At 35.7% G+C, this 19,000-nt stretch overlaps 1 protein-coding gene and 1 long non-coding RNA gene across 2 annotated transcripts in view; one reads left to right on the plus strand and one right to left on the minus strand.

Moving 5' to 3' along the window:
* The window catches only part of SOX5 (SRY-box transcription factor 5), an 866,928-nt gene that overhangs the window by 493,127 nt on the left and 354,801 nt on the right, over window positions 1-19,000 (minus strand). The window lies entirely within an intron of this gene.
* LOC115518463 overlaps window positions 9,832-19,000 on the plus strand; it is a 43,001-nt gene continuing 33,832 nt past the window's right edge. Inside the window, exon 1 of the long non-coding RNA XR_003970273.1 lies at window positions 9,832-10,128. This is a non-coding gene — a long non-coding RNA (uncharacterized LOC115518463). The remainder of the gene's footprint in view (window positions 10,129-19,000) is intronic.

The following is a 19,000-nucleotide window of genomic DNA, read 5'->3' on the forward strand; positions in this document are numbered from 1 at the left end:
CTCACTGTGTGACCTTGGACAAATTGCTTAATATCCCTGAGTCTTCACTTTCTAAATTATAAAACAGTTTGTGATAAAACTTCATTAAGTAAAAAGATTGCAGATTTACCACACATAAATTCCTACCAGATACTTGCACTTGTAGCGATAATATTATTATATTGTCATACGACACCATGTTCCCTGATTGCTCAAAATCTACATGAATTTTCTCTGATAATTGAAAAACATAACTGTTTTCAATGTTTTTCTACAAATATTTAAATCTTTATTTGAGCTATATGTGTGCAATGCTTATTAAAATTACTTTAACTGTTTGGAATATTTTTTAACACAATGTTGGGGGGGAACTTTATAAAGAACGCCAAGAATTTAATAAATTAAGTATAATTCTAAATTAAAGAATATTTCCCCATTACCTATAATCAAAATATACTAATATTTCTTAAATTGGAAAATCTGGACATCTAGGAAAATTTATTTATCTCCAAAGGGATCAGAGACACTGGAACCAAATAATCCTGAAGATCAGTTTTGATGGTCTTGGGGGGGAATATATGGAGGGACTTCCCCTATCCTCTGAGTTTTGCATATCATCATACTGCCTGAACACTTGTTCACTGGGTGAAACCTATCTTAGTTGTGTGTACATGTTCAGTCCTTCTGTCCTAAATACGAAACATTTGTCAAAATGAAAATACTGAAATTGCGAGCTCCAGAGTACTGCTTACAAGAAAAATGACAAATTCTTGGATTCGGAAGGCAGAGAGAGAAATCAGTTTGGGGCTTAAGAAATACTGTCAGCTATAAGAAGAATTTTATGATAACATTAAAGTATTTGGAGTTTCTCTGATTAAAGACTGCATATCTATAGTACGGTAACTACATATGTTAAAGTCCTTAAACCATGCATGTGATCTATTTGTCAAAATTAAGCTCCTCTTGTGAATTATAGCTTCAAGAGAAAAAAAAAAAAAAAAACAACTTTCCAAACTGTTCCCATGATAGGAGCCTACTGGTGAATAAAATATTGAAAGGGATCTTTACAAAGTTATAAAAATTAAAACACATTGAAACAAAAAAATTGCTGCCCATGCTTGGGAAACATCTAGATGCCTAAGTGAAAGTTAAAAAATACCATTAGATAACAGTTTCTGTACCTGGCTGTGAAGACATAATCAGTAATGCCTACAAAAATATCACCTCTAAACCTCAGAATGTTGTTGTGGTATATGACAAACTAATAAATTTAGGTTAAAATTACTTTCTTTGATATATTGGCTGATAGTAAGTTATAACTGTTGTTTTAAACTTCATTTAAAAATGAACATTAGAGGCACATTAAATAACATTAGCTTCTCTTTTAAAAGCCCCAAATCAATCATTAAAGTTGTTCATTTACTTAACATCTACCGTGCATAAGACTCAGTGCTGAGTAACTGTATTCTAAAGTGATTAACCAACACTGCATTTAAGCATTTTTAAAAAATGTTTCTTTCTTTATTTTTGAGAGACTGTGAGAGTGTGAGTGGGGCAGGGGAGAGAGAAAGGGAAAAAGAGGATCCAAAGTAGGCTCCCCACTGTCAGCAGAAAGGCTGACACAGGGCTGGAACTCACAAACTGTGAGATCATGACCTGAGCTGAAGTTGGACACTTAACCGACTGAGCCACCCAGGCGCCACTGCATTTAACCATTCTTTTTTTTTTTTTTTTTAATTTTTTTTTCAACGTTTTTATTTATTTTTGGGACAGACAGAGACAGAGCATGAACGGGGGAGGGGCAGAGAGAGAGGGAGACACAGAATCAGAAACAGGCTCCAGGCTCCGAGCTGTCAGCCCAGAGCCTGACGCGGGGCTCGAACTCACGGACCGCGAGATCGTGACCTGGCTGAAGTCGGACGCTTAACCGACTGCGCCACCCAGGCGCCCCTCAGTACGTATCTTTATAGTATTATATATACAAGGTAGTAACAAAGCTGTTAAAATCGATAAAACATTGTCAAATATTTATCCTAATCTAGAATCAGTCTTGACTACTGCCCAATATTCTTAGTAGAATCTAGAGTTCGAAAATACATCAAGTGTGCTATGCCAATAAAATTTGGAAGTATTTCTTCTTGACCAAACTATTTTTTTTTTAATTTTTTTTCAACGTTTTTTATTTATTTTGGGAAAGAGAGAGACAGAGCATGAACGGGGGAGGGGCAGAGAGAGAGGGAGACACAGAATCGGAAACAGGCTCCAGGCTCCGAGCCATCAGCCCAGAGCCTGACGCGGGGCTCGAATTCACGGACCGCGAGATCGTGACCTGGCTGAAGTCGGACGCTTAACCGACTGCGCCACCCAGGTGCCCCTTGACCAAACTATTGACATATTCTGAAGTATGACTAACCGGTCTCTTCAAGTTTCTATAAATAAAATAATTACAATGTTCTCCATACTCATAAAATGATTTACCCTTTTAAAAAAAAGTATATTTACTATGCCATTTGCTTCAATATAGCCAGCAGCAATGAATTCTACAGTTTTGTTGTATGTTGCATAAAAAAGTACTCTCTTCTGTTTTGATCATGATATTTGATTTCATTGGGTGTTTCCTTATGAAGAAAGGTAAAGAAATCCACCAATAGGTATGTATTTTTCCTTATCATCTTTGGTGCATGAGGAGAATACTTTTTATTTGAGCTTCATCTTTTACTCATGGTTACAATACAACACTGGCGTTTGTAATTATTTTTCAATAATTTCATTTTCCATTTTTGTGAGGCACACAGAAACTTCAACAACATGTTTCTTAAATAATGTATTATCTAATATGCATCAAACTTTAATTGTCATATCCTAAATATGAATATTAGTAGAAGAGAGACTGGCATAGATGACACAATATTGGGGCATATAAAAATAATTGATATTGCTCCCCACCAGAGCCTGAGATGGCCTTCAGTTCACACTGTGTTGCAAACTACCTAAAGAAGAGATGAATTGTTTCCACAGACTTTCTGGTTCATAAATTTCCTGTAGAAAGGAAGCAATTGTTTTTGTTTAAAGGAAACATCCTGGGTTAGATTAAGCAAAAATCCCATTTTCTGTCAACAGAAGACAAAGCAGAGAGGTAAAAAGGTCAATAAATATCAGAAAGCAAAAATCTAGCCAGGATTTATCAGGTACCTGTTTGTGCAACCATCAAGGGCATCAGGAAACAACACATTTGAATGTCTGAGTTAATTTTCTCCTTTTGTTAAAATATTTTATATTCTGCATAGGCATCATATGCAAACAGATTACTAAACATATAATACAAAAGCCTACCTTTTAAAATAAAGTTCAAAGGCTATTAAAAAGTATATTTTGAATTCAAATTAAAGCATGACAGAGCTGGAGCAATCTTCTCCTCCACCCACAGATGTCTGAACAGTCCAATAGATTTTTCTCACTGAATTTCTCCAGGGGTTAAGGCCAGGGTCCCCCAAGTCCATTAGGGGGACATTTCTGCTTCTCACATCCCAATAATGTACAAGTTTCCTCATACAATTATACATTGCCCAACCAAACTTTTCTTGATCTATATCAGTTTTCTGTGTGGATATGGAAAATTTCATTGAATTGCTCACAAAACATAAATATGAGATATAGTCACCTCTTGAACTTAGACTACTCTAGTATTTCTCAAAAGAAGAAGAGAACAATATATATTTCTTATTTTCCTGGGACATTCCCATTAATAATAGTAATAGAATAAATGTAATTATAGAATATTTAAAGTAAAAAGTCCATCACTTATGGTCATTTTTAATTTGACCTTAAGACAAAGCATATAGCTGTTTCATAGAATTAGGGTAAAGATTAAACAAAATAACCCATGCAAAACACATAGAAGCAGGTGTTACTTGGCCTTCTATATAAGCATTCAAATAATTTATCTATTATACCATTATTGTTGCTATTTTATAAAAATAATAACCATTACTTTTAATAGTGCAATTTGCCTTGAATCATCCATAATTTGCATATTACATACATAAAATATATGTACATGCCTCTGATTTATATGTATAAGCACAGTATTTTCATCCATTCATTTGACAATTATATACTGAGTAATTTCTATATACCTAGGTACAATGATAGGTATTAGAACACAGAGATGGAGAACACAATACTCTACTCAGGAAACATAGTATAGCAGGTAAGTATAAATCTATTACATCTACTAGATAAGTATAATGTAATATGTTATGTATAACAATTGAATTATACATGGTGTATATTGAAAGACAAAATACTGCTACCGTTTCCAGTCTAGAAGGAATATGGATGATGTCAGAAGAGTACATGTTAAGATTTTTATGCTTCTTAGAAACATTCTCAAAATGAGGCATGCTCTCTTTCTTAAGTATGTATGTCCCTTGTCATTATAGCGGTTATATTACTGAACACTTGTTCAGAGTCTTTGGGTACACAATCTTAAAGAATGTTTATATCTCCACATGATGACTTCTAAATTTTTGATTCAAATGGTATTTATCCTATTGAGTTAAAAAAAAAATCCTGTCTCCAAATATAAACTAGTATTCATCTTTGAGGACTCTTCTGTCCTCATGAGGATTTCTACACAGTATATGCTGTAACAAATTAGACCTCAAATGCATCCTTGATTGACTGTATGTCAGCCAGGAGACTATTCTGTCCTCATCACAGTGCCTAACATGTAGTTGCACTCAATAATGAGCATTTATTGAAGGAACAAATGAATGAATGAATGAACTCTGAGTCCCTTACTTTCTTGGAAGAGCTTTGGACAAAAGTGAAATACTCAACATTGTTCATGAATGTAGCATGTTCTCACTAATTTTTTTTTTTCTTCTGGATCTGATGTGAGCATTCAGAAGTCTCATTGTGCTTCTGAAACAAATAATGGCTTTCAAAAGAATCTGAGCAGGACTTGGAAACAACTAAGATTAGTAATATGTCATGCTAGTGGAGTATAGCTGTGTATTAGCCAAGCATAGTAATTAAGGGAGTAGACTCTGGACCCCCACTGTTTGGTTTCAGATCGAGGATCTATCCCTCACTAGCCATGTGACTTTAAGTAGTTACTTCACCTCTCAAGCTTCTCAATTATAAAATAGGAGTACAATAATGCCTCCTCTTAGAGTTGTTTTAAGGATTAAAAGGATTAAATATTTGAAATAACTTTAAACAGCCAGCAGGCACTCTATTGGTGTTTGTTTAATAAATCAGTGGTCATTTCAAAACGCAACTTTCTTGGACAGTGATAGCTTGGGGACAGTGATAACCACTATGTAAGTCTGTTGAACTGGATATGGGAATTCCTTCCCAAGGCTACTTGCAAATTTCCATGTGTGGCTAAGATTTACTCACAAATCAATATGTATGGCTTTCATTCTAAAGCTGACTTGGTCAAAAGTGGCAGCTACACAGGTATGTTTCCAAGTTTGTGAAACTCCCAATCTTTACAGGGAAAATTCCCCATATGTATTACTGTTGTCCTTAAGATTCTCCACTCAAGCAATTCAAATATATCTTTTCTGTGGCCAGGGAATTGCACAGATCCCCCTCCGTTTTATGTTTTGGTTTATCCCACAGCTATTATGTGTCTCCTGTCACTCTGGCTGTTTTGGTTTTGTTGTCTATATTCAAAGGAGGCCTGTGGTTGTGTCTATCCCAAGCGTCTGTGTTTCGAGTTGTGGCGGTTTGCCCCCTCTGTCTCTCATCATTGCTTTTGGCTCAGTCCCTTGACAGGAAATGAGAGATTTATTTTATCTGGCTTGAACTACATTGTTCCTTCCTGACTACTGGTGTTACTTCACTCTAAATAACATGACTTTGTGCTCACAGTCTGCCCAAGGTCAAAGCCTGAGGGTAATAGACACATTTAAGAGCAGAGGAAGAAAATACAACCAGAGAGGAGGAGTGGGCAAGGAGAGAATTTAAAAAAAATAAAAAAAAGAAAGAAAAAAAAAGTAGTGATGCAAAAGTTAATCTTGCAGCAGGTCTAAGTTTCTGGCGGGTTTGAAATGAAATCTGTTCTGAAGAGCTGAAAGGGGAACTTAGCCCCCGTTCCAGATGTTATCGATTTAAAATGACACTGTGAAGTAATCTAGGCTTGAAATTTAAATTTAGTTTTAAAAGAAAGCATGAGTTGTCTGGGAGAAGGGTTTCCAAAGCTTATTAATACTTGTGATATCATAATTGTAGTGTGTTTTTAATAATTTAAATTGGAATAATTACCGGAATTCAAATATTCCTCTTTGGCTTGACACAAAAACACAGAGGAATTGTGATAGTGCATACAGTTAGTAAAGTCAAACTCATTATTAATAAAAAGAAACTTAATGATACCTAAACTTAAGACTTGAAGCCATGAAAAGGTTTGAAATTTTGTCTTATACAACAAAACAAGAATTACAAGAAAATAGCTGAACCCTATCTCCTAACCCATTTATATCTCCTCCATTCTTCTACCCCACTCTCCATCCCCCACTCCTACCTCACTCCCCACCCTCCCCACCCCCTCCCATGCCCCTGCCTTTGGAGGTGTGAATAAAACTTTCTTAGTTTTTTTCAAATACCTCTAGAGTTTCAAAGGGTCAGCAGGATGACCACCCAAAGACATGGTAAAAGAAAACATCTTGGTTTTACTGTGGTCACACCATTTAGGCTGAGCAAAACCTCTCTGGGAAAGTTAAAGATTAGGGAACAGGGAGAAAACTGGCTAATCTAGATATACACTTTTTCTATTTTTTTTTTACCAGATTGTCATGCTCTTTAATACAACTTTTGACTCAGGAAAATGGATTCAATGGAAATGGCCTTTAAATAAGGCAAAAAGCATTTAGATTACACATAAGGCTGGATTTTGCACACAGAAAATTATTTCACATGGGTATTCCATTCTTGGGGAAGATGATGAAATCCACTTTGCTAATGATTTTTCAACACTTATATCGTTCTGTGTGCTGTAAGCATGGCTTATGTTGAAGTCAGGAGGACATCCCTAATGGCATCTTAAAGACTTTAGATGTTTGTGACTTATAACACTTCCTCTAGGAAGCCCCCACTCATCTCTGTGGAACTAAGTGGACATCACTGTACTGGGTTGGCCAACAGCCCAGTATCAAATTCTTTCTCTATACAAATGCTTCGCTCTGAAACTCCGACTAAAAATTATTCTCAGTGCACCTTAAACTTACACAATGTTATATGTCAAGTATACTTCAGCTAAAACAACAACAACAAAAAAGAAATTATTCCTTAGAATCATACTTCCTTGTCATTTCAATTCTTTATGAGATGGTCTACATGTGAAACGAGCCCGTAAATATTAGAACAGGGTAGACACAGCTGCATAAGAATTTCAACACAAGTCTCAATTTGTAACACTAAGTTTTTAAAAGGTAAAGGTGCATAAACATGTTTTTATACATCGTTTTCAATGTTTTCTGATTATTAAATTATAAATATAGTCCTAAAAGGTACACATAAAATGTGATTATTTTCTCCAAGGTGCTGATTAATCAGACAATTAGGCCTTCACCTGAACACCTAAATCATCCACCAAAAGTTTCTCCTTTAATTCTCCCTACACCTCAGGTACACAGAAGGAAACAACAACAACAACAACAACAATAACAAAACAACAAAACAAAAACCAGGAAACAATGTGTTAAAAGAAAATAACATTGATTAGAAGTTTACTATTTTCAACACTGCACTATAGCTGATTTCTGATACAGTGTCACATTACATGCATACAAACTCCAGGAAAAATTAGTGTTATAATCCTCATTTCATAGATAATAGGCTAAAATTTAAGATATATTGGAAATATGCCCAAGATCATAGAGTTTACATGCAGCAACATTAGGATTAAAATTTGCATATGTCTACTTTTTTTTTTTTTTCAGAGAGAGCAGGGGAGAGGGGCAGAGGGAGAGACAGAGAGAAAAAGAGAGAAACAGACACAGAGAAAGAGACAGAGAGAGACAGAGAGAGAGAGAGAATTTTAAGCAGGCTCTATGCTTAGGGCAGAGCCTGATACAGGGCTCAATCCCACAGCCCAGGGAACATGACCTGAGCCAAATATCAAGAGTCAGATGCTCAACCAACTGAGCAAAGCAGATGCTCTTATAAGTGTCTAATTCTAAAATCCATATCCATTAATTATTCTGGAATAGCAATTAAAATTCTAGTTTACATAAATTTAGTGTATCTAGAGTCCAATTATGTATCTCACCTATACAAAATAAGGAGTTGCAAACAAAAACAGTCCTTTCATTCTTCAAAAGGTTAAAAACAAAGTTACCAACTGAGCCAGCAAATTCCACTCTTAGGTATATACCCAGATGAAATATATATATATATATATATATATATATATATATATATATATTACACACACACACACACACACAAATTTGTACCCAAATGTTCATAGCCACATTTTCATAAAAGAGTGGAAACAACCCTGATATCTATCCACTGATAACTGGATAAATACATTGTGGTATATCCATACAATGAAATATTATTTGGCAATGAAAAGACATAAAGTTTTGACACACAACATGGATGAACCTTGAAAACAAACTAAATGAAAGAAGCCAGTCACAAAAGACCATATATTGTATTATTCCATTTGATTTAAAAGTCCAGAATAGGCAACCATATGGAGACAGAAAGTAGATTAGTGGTTATCTATGGCTGTGAGGCAAGGGGGAAAATGTTGGGGGAGATATGAGAAATGACTGCTAACGAGTATGGGATTTCTCTCTGAGATGATGAAAATGTTCTACAATTGATCATGGTGATGTTTACAAAACTACAAATGTGCTAAAAATAACCCTTTAAATGAAGGGATTATTATTTAAATATATCTTAATAAAATTCTCGCCAGGGGCACCTGGGTGGCTCAGTCGGTTAAGTGTCTGACTCAGGTCATAATCTGGTGGTTCGTGGGTTCAAGTCCCACATCAGGCTCTGTACTGACAGCTCAGAGCCTGGAGCCTGCTTCGAATTCTGTGTCTCCCTCTCTCTGCTCCTCTCCCACTTGTACTCTGTCTCTGTCTCTCTCTCTCTCTCAGAAATAAACGTTAAAAAAAAGTTTTAAATAAAACCCTCACTAAAAAAATGCAGTTATGTAACACCTTTGTATCCGTATCATCAGATGAAATAGGCAGCATATTCCCTAGTCAACAAACTACTAAACAAATCTAGCTACCAAAACAGGAAAGAAGAGTTGTTTGTCTTCTATCATCTTCCCTAAATAGTGGCAAAGCTTTGGTCTCCTGGATCCAGGGGGACTTCTGAATCATTGCTAGAGTTGAAAAGACCTCCCTCTTTGGCCAACTATGCTTTGAGAGGAAAACTTGCTGGAAAACATTAGAACCACACACTGGTAGTTTATTTACCCAATGCTAAACCGCTTGTTTGACATTTTACTCTAAACTGACCAATGATTTGAGTATTGTGTAGACAACCACAGAAAACAACTAAAACAGTGGGAAAGTATTATTTTAGAAGTACTTACTGTTTTATTAACACTTAGAGGGGAGAATTCCCTGCTTCTACTCAGATTCGGTTCTTCATGTTCCAATGTGAAGTAGGCTGCCCAATTGTCAAATTTGTCAATATAGTTTTTAGTCCTGCAGCCCATCATTAGATGACAGAAAAACATCATGTTGTGGCAAAGAATCAGTAGGTAGTAATCAAGTGTCCCATGATGTTGACATTTCCCAACCCTCCATAGATTTTTTTTTTTTTAAAGGGAGAATCCTAGAAGTATCAGTGGACAGACTAGCAGGCCTGTGAAGGACCAGCTCTCTGGAGATAATGACACATTTTGTCCTGATAATCTTCAGATGTTAATACCTTAAAAGTTACTCAGTTGAAGTTGCTTTCAAATTAAACACCATTGCTATAGTGTTTCTGTTGTGATTGTCGGAGGGAAGTGGAGCCAGTGCAATTTGTCCATGTTTTACAAATCACCATCTGGCAGGGATATGGCAACATGTGAAATCTTCACAGGACTCTTGTTTTTCTACTATCTGCTGGATAACTAAGGAGATCACCAGACTGCTGGGATGCCTGCCAGATGGTAAGCAGGTATGTTTATGAGTTTAAGATTCTTATTTTCTTTCAATGCTTTCACATGCTGTGGGCGCAGAGGCATAAAAGTGAAAGGGAGAAAGAAATGGGAGTGGATAAGTAAGCGACTATATATGATCATTATAAATGCCTTTGACGTGTCTTGAAATGCGAATTTTCAAAAGTCTACATTCAACCATTTTCTGCCATGTAGAAAAATCACGAGTCCTATGGTCACAGGATTTTTAAAAAATGCTACGTTTTTCATTGTTGTACAAATAGGCAGGTGTAAAGTTTCTTCGGTCCTCTTGAGTAGGCATGCATTCCCCAGAGAATCATAAGTGTCATTGACAGACACTAGATGAGTGTATACCCTGGGCACGGGACTGAGCTAGCCGTTTTAGCAAAATGAAAATGAGAATCTGTTTTATTTTATTTCGATTGTTCAAATAGACAATCACAGGCAAAGAATACCTACCTAAGCAGAGTCATAACAAAAACTCTTGTAAGAATCGGAGATTCACAGGGTTAAATCTGAGAAGTAAATTGTAATCATCCGAGTGGCTTCCATGAAAAGAAAAGCACATCCTAGGTAATCTTAATAAGTGAATGTCACAAAAAAGGTAATACTTGGTATAGAGAGGTACAGTTCTTTAACTTAGGTTTGAATGCCTACTCAGGAATATACCAAAATGACTCAGGGCAAGTTTCTGAAATTCTCTAAGATTCAATCAGCTCATCCATAAAAATGGTGATAACAGTTCTACTCTCTATGATGACAGTGAAACTAGAAATATAAGAAATGAAAATTGTCAGCAAATACGTGGTTGCTCAATAAATGAAGCTGTTATCATTATGATTGATATTATCATTAGCACCTAGAGAGGGATCCTTCTAGACTAAATCCTTAGATTATTTTCTTACATGAATTATATATATACACCTAATCTATTTGGATATTTAGATACACATAAGGTCTATGTTCAGTTGTGTACTTACATGCAAATTTGTACAAATACAAGTATACATGCCTACTAGTAGACAATTCTGTCCAATCACAGAAAACAAAAATTGAGTTTTGCCTAAAAACCTCTGTAATCATACTGAACAAATACTAATACAAGTTTCACAGTTTTGAGACTTGATACTTTGGGCAAATTACTGAACCTGTCTGTGTCCTTAGCCAGAGATACAGGTGGAGAGAATAAAGCCTGCTCTCTAGAGTTATATGAAGATTAAGTGTGATTATTTCTTTTTTTTTTTTTTAATTTTTTTTTTCAACGTTTATTTATTTTTGGGACAGAGAGAGACAGAGCATGAATGGGGGAGGGGCAGAGAGAGAGGGAGACACAGAATCGGAAACAGGCTCCAGGCTCCGAGCCATCAGCCCAGAGCCTGACACGGGGCTCGAACTCACGGACCGCGAGATCGTGACCTGGCTGAAGTCGGACGCTTAACCGACTGCGCCACCCAGGCGCCCCAAGTGTGATTATTTCTACACAAGACATTACACAATGCGTAGCAGAGAATAAATGAAAAAATCTTTTTTTTTTCTTTTTGTTTCCTTCTGTTTCCCCTTTAAGTATCAATTTCTTCCACTTCTAAATTTAGTCTATCTTTGCCCTTCCTTACGTCCTTCTCTCAAGTTTAAGGATAGGTGTTCTCTGATTCTTTCTGGTCCTTCCAGTTATATTCTTAATTCCACCACTCTTTTTACCAGAATAATTTTTCTCCTTAATTATAAGATTCCTGGGTCTATTTTTATCATAAATTCCTATTCATCCACTAGGTTCCTTCTCCTTAGACTAAAACATACTCATTTCCCTCATCCTAACAATAATTTTCTTTAATATGTAATATTAAATAATAATAATACATAATAATAATATTTTTTTAATATTACCAAATGACGGAAGATATAGAAAGCTTAAATATGCCAATGGCCATAGAAGAAATTGAAAAGACTATCGAAGATCCATCTCTTAAAAATGCCAGACACAGGTAGTTGGGGTCTTTTTCTTTCTGATTCAAGTAATTTTATATGGGTTCTAACAAAACTAAGTTGAATGAGAATTTTTTTTTCTTATTTAAGCACCCCCAAAACATTAAAATGATTAAAAGACTCACAATTCTTTTGCAAGGTTAGCAAAACCCTGACACCAAGTCACAACCAAAGCCATATATGGTATACACCTTCCCTGACACACAAAATTATAGGCCAAGCTAACTTCAGAATAAGGAAGGAAAATTCTAGCAAGTAGATCTCAGGAGTAAATTAAAGAATAATGCCCCATTACTATACGGTGCTCATGGTGAGGATGAATGCCTGGTTGAAGACAAAAATATCCATTTAAGCAATTTTTTATAGTTAAAATAGTAGACAAAAAGGGAAAAACCACAAGCAAATTGTTAAAAAAAACTCTTTGGAAAACAGTGCCAACCATTCCAGATTCCTTTAACGCAACTTAGGAAAAGAGAGAAAAAAAAAAAAAAACACCTTCAAAGGGAGTTTATTTGTCACAAATAGCTATAAAACACAAAGTGGTAAAGTAGTCATACTATCTTTTGTTGACCCAACTTCTCTTATTTCTCACTTCCTTTTCTTTTTTCACCAACAACCACATTGCCTGCAAGCCAGGCCAAGTTTAGTGCCTCTTCTCACTCATCTCCTGTATCCTTTTCAACCCGCTGCAAATGCTCGGCTCCTACCTTTTTAGAGAAGCTGTTTACGCAATGGTTACCAATAGCCACTGAATTTCCAATGTCCACTGGCCTGTTTTCCGTCCTCATGCTCTTTAACCACTCTTTAGCAGGTAAGACTGTCGCACACAACCTCCTCAGCTCTTTGCCACCCTCATCTTTCTTGCTTGACTCTCCCCACTTCTTGCTTGGCCTCTCTCAGCCTTTTTCTGCCTCTTCTTCCTCAACCTGCTCTTCAATGTGGAGCACCCCTAGAAGCTTACTGTTTGTGGCCTTTCCTTTGGGCCTGACCCAGAGGACGTAGTTCAAACTTAAAAAGGCATGATAGAAACTATGAATAAAACAAAGTAAACAGAAGACTGCATTAAGCAAAGAATCTATGCATGACTTTCAATTTATTACAGTTTAAATAGAATTTAAGAAACATTGCAACATGAACAATCTCTGCCTCTATCACCTTCAATATGTTTAATGTTACCTAGCTAATCGAAACAATAGTTTCCAATGTTAACTAATGTCTTTTCTGCTATTGCCCTTGCTCAGTTTTCTTAAATGTTACTGACATCTGTAAATAACTTACTAATTTACACACAAAATGTGAAGTTCCTATCTTGATTTTTAACCATTGTGAAACCTATTTAATGGTAAGGCAGCTAGTGCTGTTAGAATTATTGGGATACATGTGAATGTCATTTAGGAGGATTCAATGATCATTTATTCAATGCTGATGACATGTGAAACATTGTTTATACAGTCATATTTTAATATATAAACTCTAACCAGATGCTACATAAATGAACTGGACTGACTTCCAAATGTAAAGTAACAACTTTAACGTTTTAATCTTATTAATTTTAAGATAGCTTACTTTCCCTAATTTGTAAACAAATACTAAAGTCAAAATATCATAAAGAAAATGATATAGGTGCTTTCAAAATGCTCATTACAGACATTAATCTCTCAGTAAAAACTCTTCAGTAAACTAGATCTTCTCCATTCTCTCATCTTCAAATTACTGCCAGTTCACTTCTTCTAGCTGCTACATTCTCCTCCTGTACTCCAGCAAAATTCAGAAACTACTTTTACACAGTACTTGTAAATAAAACTCCTTCCAATCCTTTGTTGCTTCTTTTCTTCCCTCTGATAATTGTATCCCCTAATGTTACACCTTTCAAGTATTTTAGGAAGTCAATGCTACCATACTCTCTTATTGGATACATGCTCTTCCCTTAAAGAAAATATAAATAAAATGCTCAAACCCAGACAACATAACATAGGGCATTATTCATTCACAAAGAAATCCTTTACAAAAAATTGCCCACCGAAACCCTCTAAACAGTGATTTTTCTCTAGTGCATGGAAAGGGTAAGTCAATTAGATAACACACATTTACATTCAACTTTTCCAAAATCATATCAGTTTTGCAAAGTGGGGTACAACTTGTTCTCATCAGATTGTTGCACCCCATGCAACATGGAATCAAAAATGAGCCACAGCCAGACTAAAGAACATGATTTCTGTAACTCCAGCTAGGGCATTTACTCTTCTACAGCAGTGGATTTCAAACTTTTTTTTTTTTTTTTTAACTGTCACAATATTTCTTCAATAGAAATCTTACAAGGATAAGACTTAGAAAAGGGATAAAAGTAGTACGGTTATGTTCTTTTCTCCTCCCTTCACTAAATGGCTTTCGGATCATCTACAAAAAAACTACTGCCTTCCTTGGAGGACAGTTTGAAAACAATAATATTGGACTATTTGCTACTTATTGGTAAAGGAAAGGTCTGGCCACCAAAATCATAATCTGACCACAGATAGAGCCCCAACACGCTCAGTTGAGAACATGCCTTGTTCTTTGTTTAAAATGGTACCCAAGCCACGGGTCACACACAATGAATGGTCAGTGATGGTAACAATAATAATTTTTAAAATAATGAATAGATAAATCTCCTTGACACAGGAATGGTTTCCTTTTCCTGTGCCAGTGGTTCTGTCTGTGCCAACTCTAACGCACACCCCTTCCAGGAATGGCATTCAGCCATCCTGGCAACCAGAATTAGAGCAAAGAAAATATGAAATGTCTCTTCAAAACATAAGTGGAAAGATGAATGCAAAGCCAAGCAAAAAGTACCCAGATTCAACATGCACATTGTTAAATGTCACTTCATAGTAAGACACTTTATGAACGTCAAGTGAACAAGGACATGTATAAATTGGGAGACTGAGAATAGGTATGACCTATTAAAAAAGCATCAGCAAGTAAAGAAACTCCAGAAGAACATACACATTTCCAATTAGAACCGTTACTTTTGAGGAGTGAGGGGAGTGGCAACTGGGTAAAAGGAGAGCAAGAATAGGAAAAAAATTTTGTTGTGCACATTTTTATACTTTCTGAATTCTGAACCGTATAATGATATTCAAAAAGCAATTCAATAAATTGAAATTTTCAAAAAATGAACGTAAAAAGAGAATTCCAGTAGACCATTCTGAAATGTCATGTCAGCATAACAATGAACTTCTTTGGTTTGGGGGGAAAAAATCAGCAATACAATGTTTCATCCTAAGAATCTAGATTTAGGCCCAGTAGGCCCATCGGTCAGGAAAACTGCTTCTTCTACTTCAGATAACTCCTTCAAGAAAGAGGCACCTATTGATTGAAACTAAGGATTCATGTCCTGATTATCAAAGAGAGATACAATGTGGCAAGGGTTGCCAACAGTGCAGCTAACTGATAGGGGTCTTTAAGATACAAGTCAACTGTCCACAGGATGTGGAAAAAGAAAAATCATTGTCTTGCCTCAAATTATAAACCACAGAGGGATTTTCACAGCTCTTTCTTTGTAACAAAGAAATTGCAAAGATCAAAGAGAAATCTTAACCATCCTGGATGGCATATACCCTCTGTTCAATGCATAGTGTTTCCCCCTGTGAACTAGAAACAAGATGTTTATTAACTCACAGGTCTTGCTTTGAACATTTATTTAATCACCAAAAGGTTCTTAGAAGAGAATCATTAAAACCTAATAAAAATTAAAAAGTAAAATTTCCTTCAAAATAGACATTTCAGCCAAATTTCAACATCCCTGAAACATCTTGTCCAACTATTAAATGTGAACAATATTATAAATGAGGAAACAAGAACAAAATGCAATGACACCTAGGAGATACCATGGCCATGGCTGAATAAAAAGAAAATCTTATTGGTAAATACCATGTTTCTGGTTGCTGTTTGAAAGTAACACATACTCCACAAAATCTGTGTTACTTACCAATTGACTAAGCAGGTCACACTTGCCTCTGGGACCAAGAGCCTACAGCACTATGATTTGGAATAAGATAGCATTGAATGTTCTTGATCTTTAATCAGGTCTAGGGTCAGATGTGCTGCAACTGTTTTGGAACTGTTCTTGGCCAAGCCCTCCTGTACATTTAGATTTACACACAAAATTCAAGCATTAGCATACAAGTGCCCACTAAAAGCATTTGTCATAAAAAAAAAAAAAAAAACAACAACAACTAATCAGATGACTAATTGTACATATTGTTGAAATAAATGCTGTACAAAATGGTCAGTGCAAAAAGACTTTGAGGGGCACACAGTCCAAAAGGGATGGACCCACGGATATGGGTCCACACGCATGCATTCACAGAAAGCAACAGACATGATTTATATTTTGAAATAAATGGCTAACTCTTGACTAATATAAAAGTAATAGATGAATTCTGAAACAGCATAAGATGCTTTCAAGTCCATTTAATTCTACAGTTGAAACTTGACATTACTTGGCTGGTTTTGTGGTTCAAAAATAGTTCTCAAACGTACTAATGCTTAACATTAAAAATTAATACTGTATTTTTAAAAAGCAGATATATATCCAATGATGAGGTTTTGGAGTGATGGAGGGGGGCCGAGTTAGGAGCTGACAGCCAACAAAGAATTCTTGAAGACATCTTTGGTGCAAAAAGGGGATTTTATTAAAGCACAGGGACAGGATCCATGGTCAGAAAGAGCTGCAATGGGCTGTAGGTCATAAGGAAATTTAATTTTACCTGCCATTTCCTTCTTGTCTTTGTTCCCCCACATCACTATGGAGGGAAGGGTGATACTAGGGGCTCTAGGAAACTGAGTCTACAGGTTTCTGGAGACTAGGCTATTGGTATTTATAATCAGATGGAGACTCATGTCCTGCATGACTGTGATCTCTATCAGTTAACCATTTGTTTTCTTTCCTTTTCCTTGTTCTTGGCAGCCATGTGTGCTTGAGTAAAATCACACACATTCTACCTGGTGGAGCCGGCGGGGGGGGGGGGGGGGGGGGGGGGGGCAGGCAGCTAGCTTGTGTTTGGCCCTCAGCTTGCCTTCTGTTCTCATCATCCATGGTTGCTCTAATTCTCTTTCATGCCCCTTAATCTACCCAAAGTAATATTCAGAAAAGTTCAACTCAATTCAATCCCATGGTTTGGGAAGGTTGGGTGCAGATTAAAATGGTTCATCATTCAACTGCTTGCACAAACATTTGTGGGTCCCTCCTACTCAAGGGAATGAAGTCACACATTGTATAAAAAGTCCCCCCAAAAGGGAAAGTAAACGTCCATTCTGTTCATCTTACAATGGTCTTTGTTTGTTTGTTTCTTTGTTTTAGTTAGATAAGCTTGAAATCTTATTTAGAAGATATCATCAAAAGAGGGGTACAATGTAATTGGTACATCCTATTTTCAAAGGTAAAAAAGAAAGTAAAAGCCCAGCTACACTGATGATAGGATGGTGTGAAGACAAAGAGAATTAAGGAAGAAAAAACACAAAGATAGAATTAAGAAGAATTAATAAAATATCACAATGAAGGCAAATGTGAAAATAAAAATATAAGAGAAAAATAGAATGAAATAATGTTAAGGGCAATTGTATTGTGAATAAACATAATGAAAAGCACCAGAAGCATTGTTTTTTATTTAGTTTTTTTCCTGTGAAGATATTCAGGGATTTTCCTCCCCTCTCTTTACTAACTAGGAAATTGATATTATTAACACTTGTGTTCACTTTATATAAGTTAAAAAAACTATTTTCAAATGCAGTTTATTGTATGACTCGTAATCTTAAATTGTGGTTTCAATTTCATCGCAAATGCAAACCAACTGACTCATATGTTTCTGTTATTAGTAACCGATAATTTAGAGAAATATAAATAAATGACATCCAAGTGACTGTTAAATTTTTGTTAAGTTGAATTACCTTCAATAAATGTTCAGTTAAGAAAATCAAGTTTTTATTACCACTGCACAAAATAGTCAAAGATATATTATCATCTGCAGCTATGGATACCATTGTTTTCCTAATTTTGTTTCTATTTTTTTCTAATTTCTACTTCTAATTTTGTTTCTAATTCAGGAAATAGTACCTAAATATATTATTTGTGATTTGAGGTATTAATAAGATGACACTCTTGGAATGGCATAATGTAACCATCAGGGAAGAAGTCTGCTGGTGGAAAATCTAAAAATTAGCAACAGCCTTAATTGTTCCATAGTCTTTTACTTTTTTTGTAAAGAGGAAAATATACAAAATAAGCCTTTTTTTCTCCCAAATTCTAAAATGCGGCATTCTTTAAAGTAAATCCTCTGAACAGAATTTGTACATTAGGACTGCCATCCCTTTGCAGCTCTGCAAAGCAAGGTAAGATAGCTTAGCATAGCTTTTATCTGCAAGGATTCCCCGAGGCAGTTTCTGTAAAAGGGTTAATGACAGATGTTTCCATTAAATCTGACCTACCTCTTAATTTTGCCATTGCCTGATAATATCCTGGCTTTGTGCTTATTTGCATGGGCAAATGGAGTCACTCTATAACAAGCAACACACCGCCCTCGTTGAAACAAAAGGTCAATTCATTTTAAACTGATGTGTGCAATATTTTTTGTAGTTGCAGTTAAAACAACAACAAAATACCTTTCATAGGATGCTACTACTTACAAAGAATTAAAAGCCCTGTTTTCTGAACCCCTGGACACAACATACATCTGTAGGCAGAAACGAGTACTACCAATAGAAATCAATACATCTCCTTGTAGGTAACCAACTAGAAAAATCACTTCTGTCTCTAGGAAGTTCCTCTTATTTTTATACTAAATACAACCATGGTACAGTAAATTGTCTTTGCTGAGGAATTAGTTGAAAACTCCAAAATGCTAGCAGCAC

This window comes from Lynx canadensis, chromosome B4, assembly GCF_007474595.2.
Source record: "Lynx canadensis isolate LIC74 chromosome B4, mLynCan4.pri.v2, whole genome shotgun sequence".
Lineage (NCBI taxonomy): Eukaryota > Metazoa > Chordata > Mammalia > Carnivora > Felidae > Lynx > Lynx canadensis.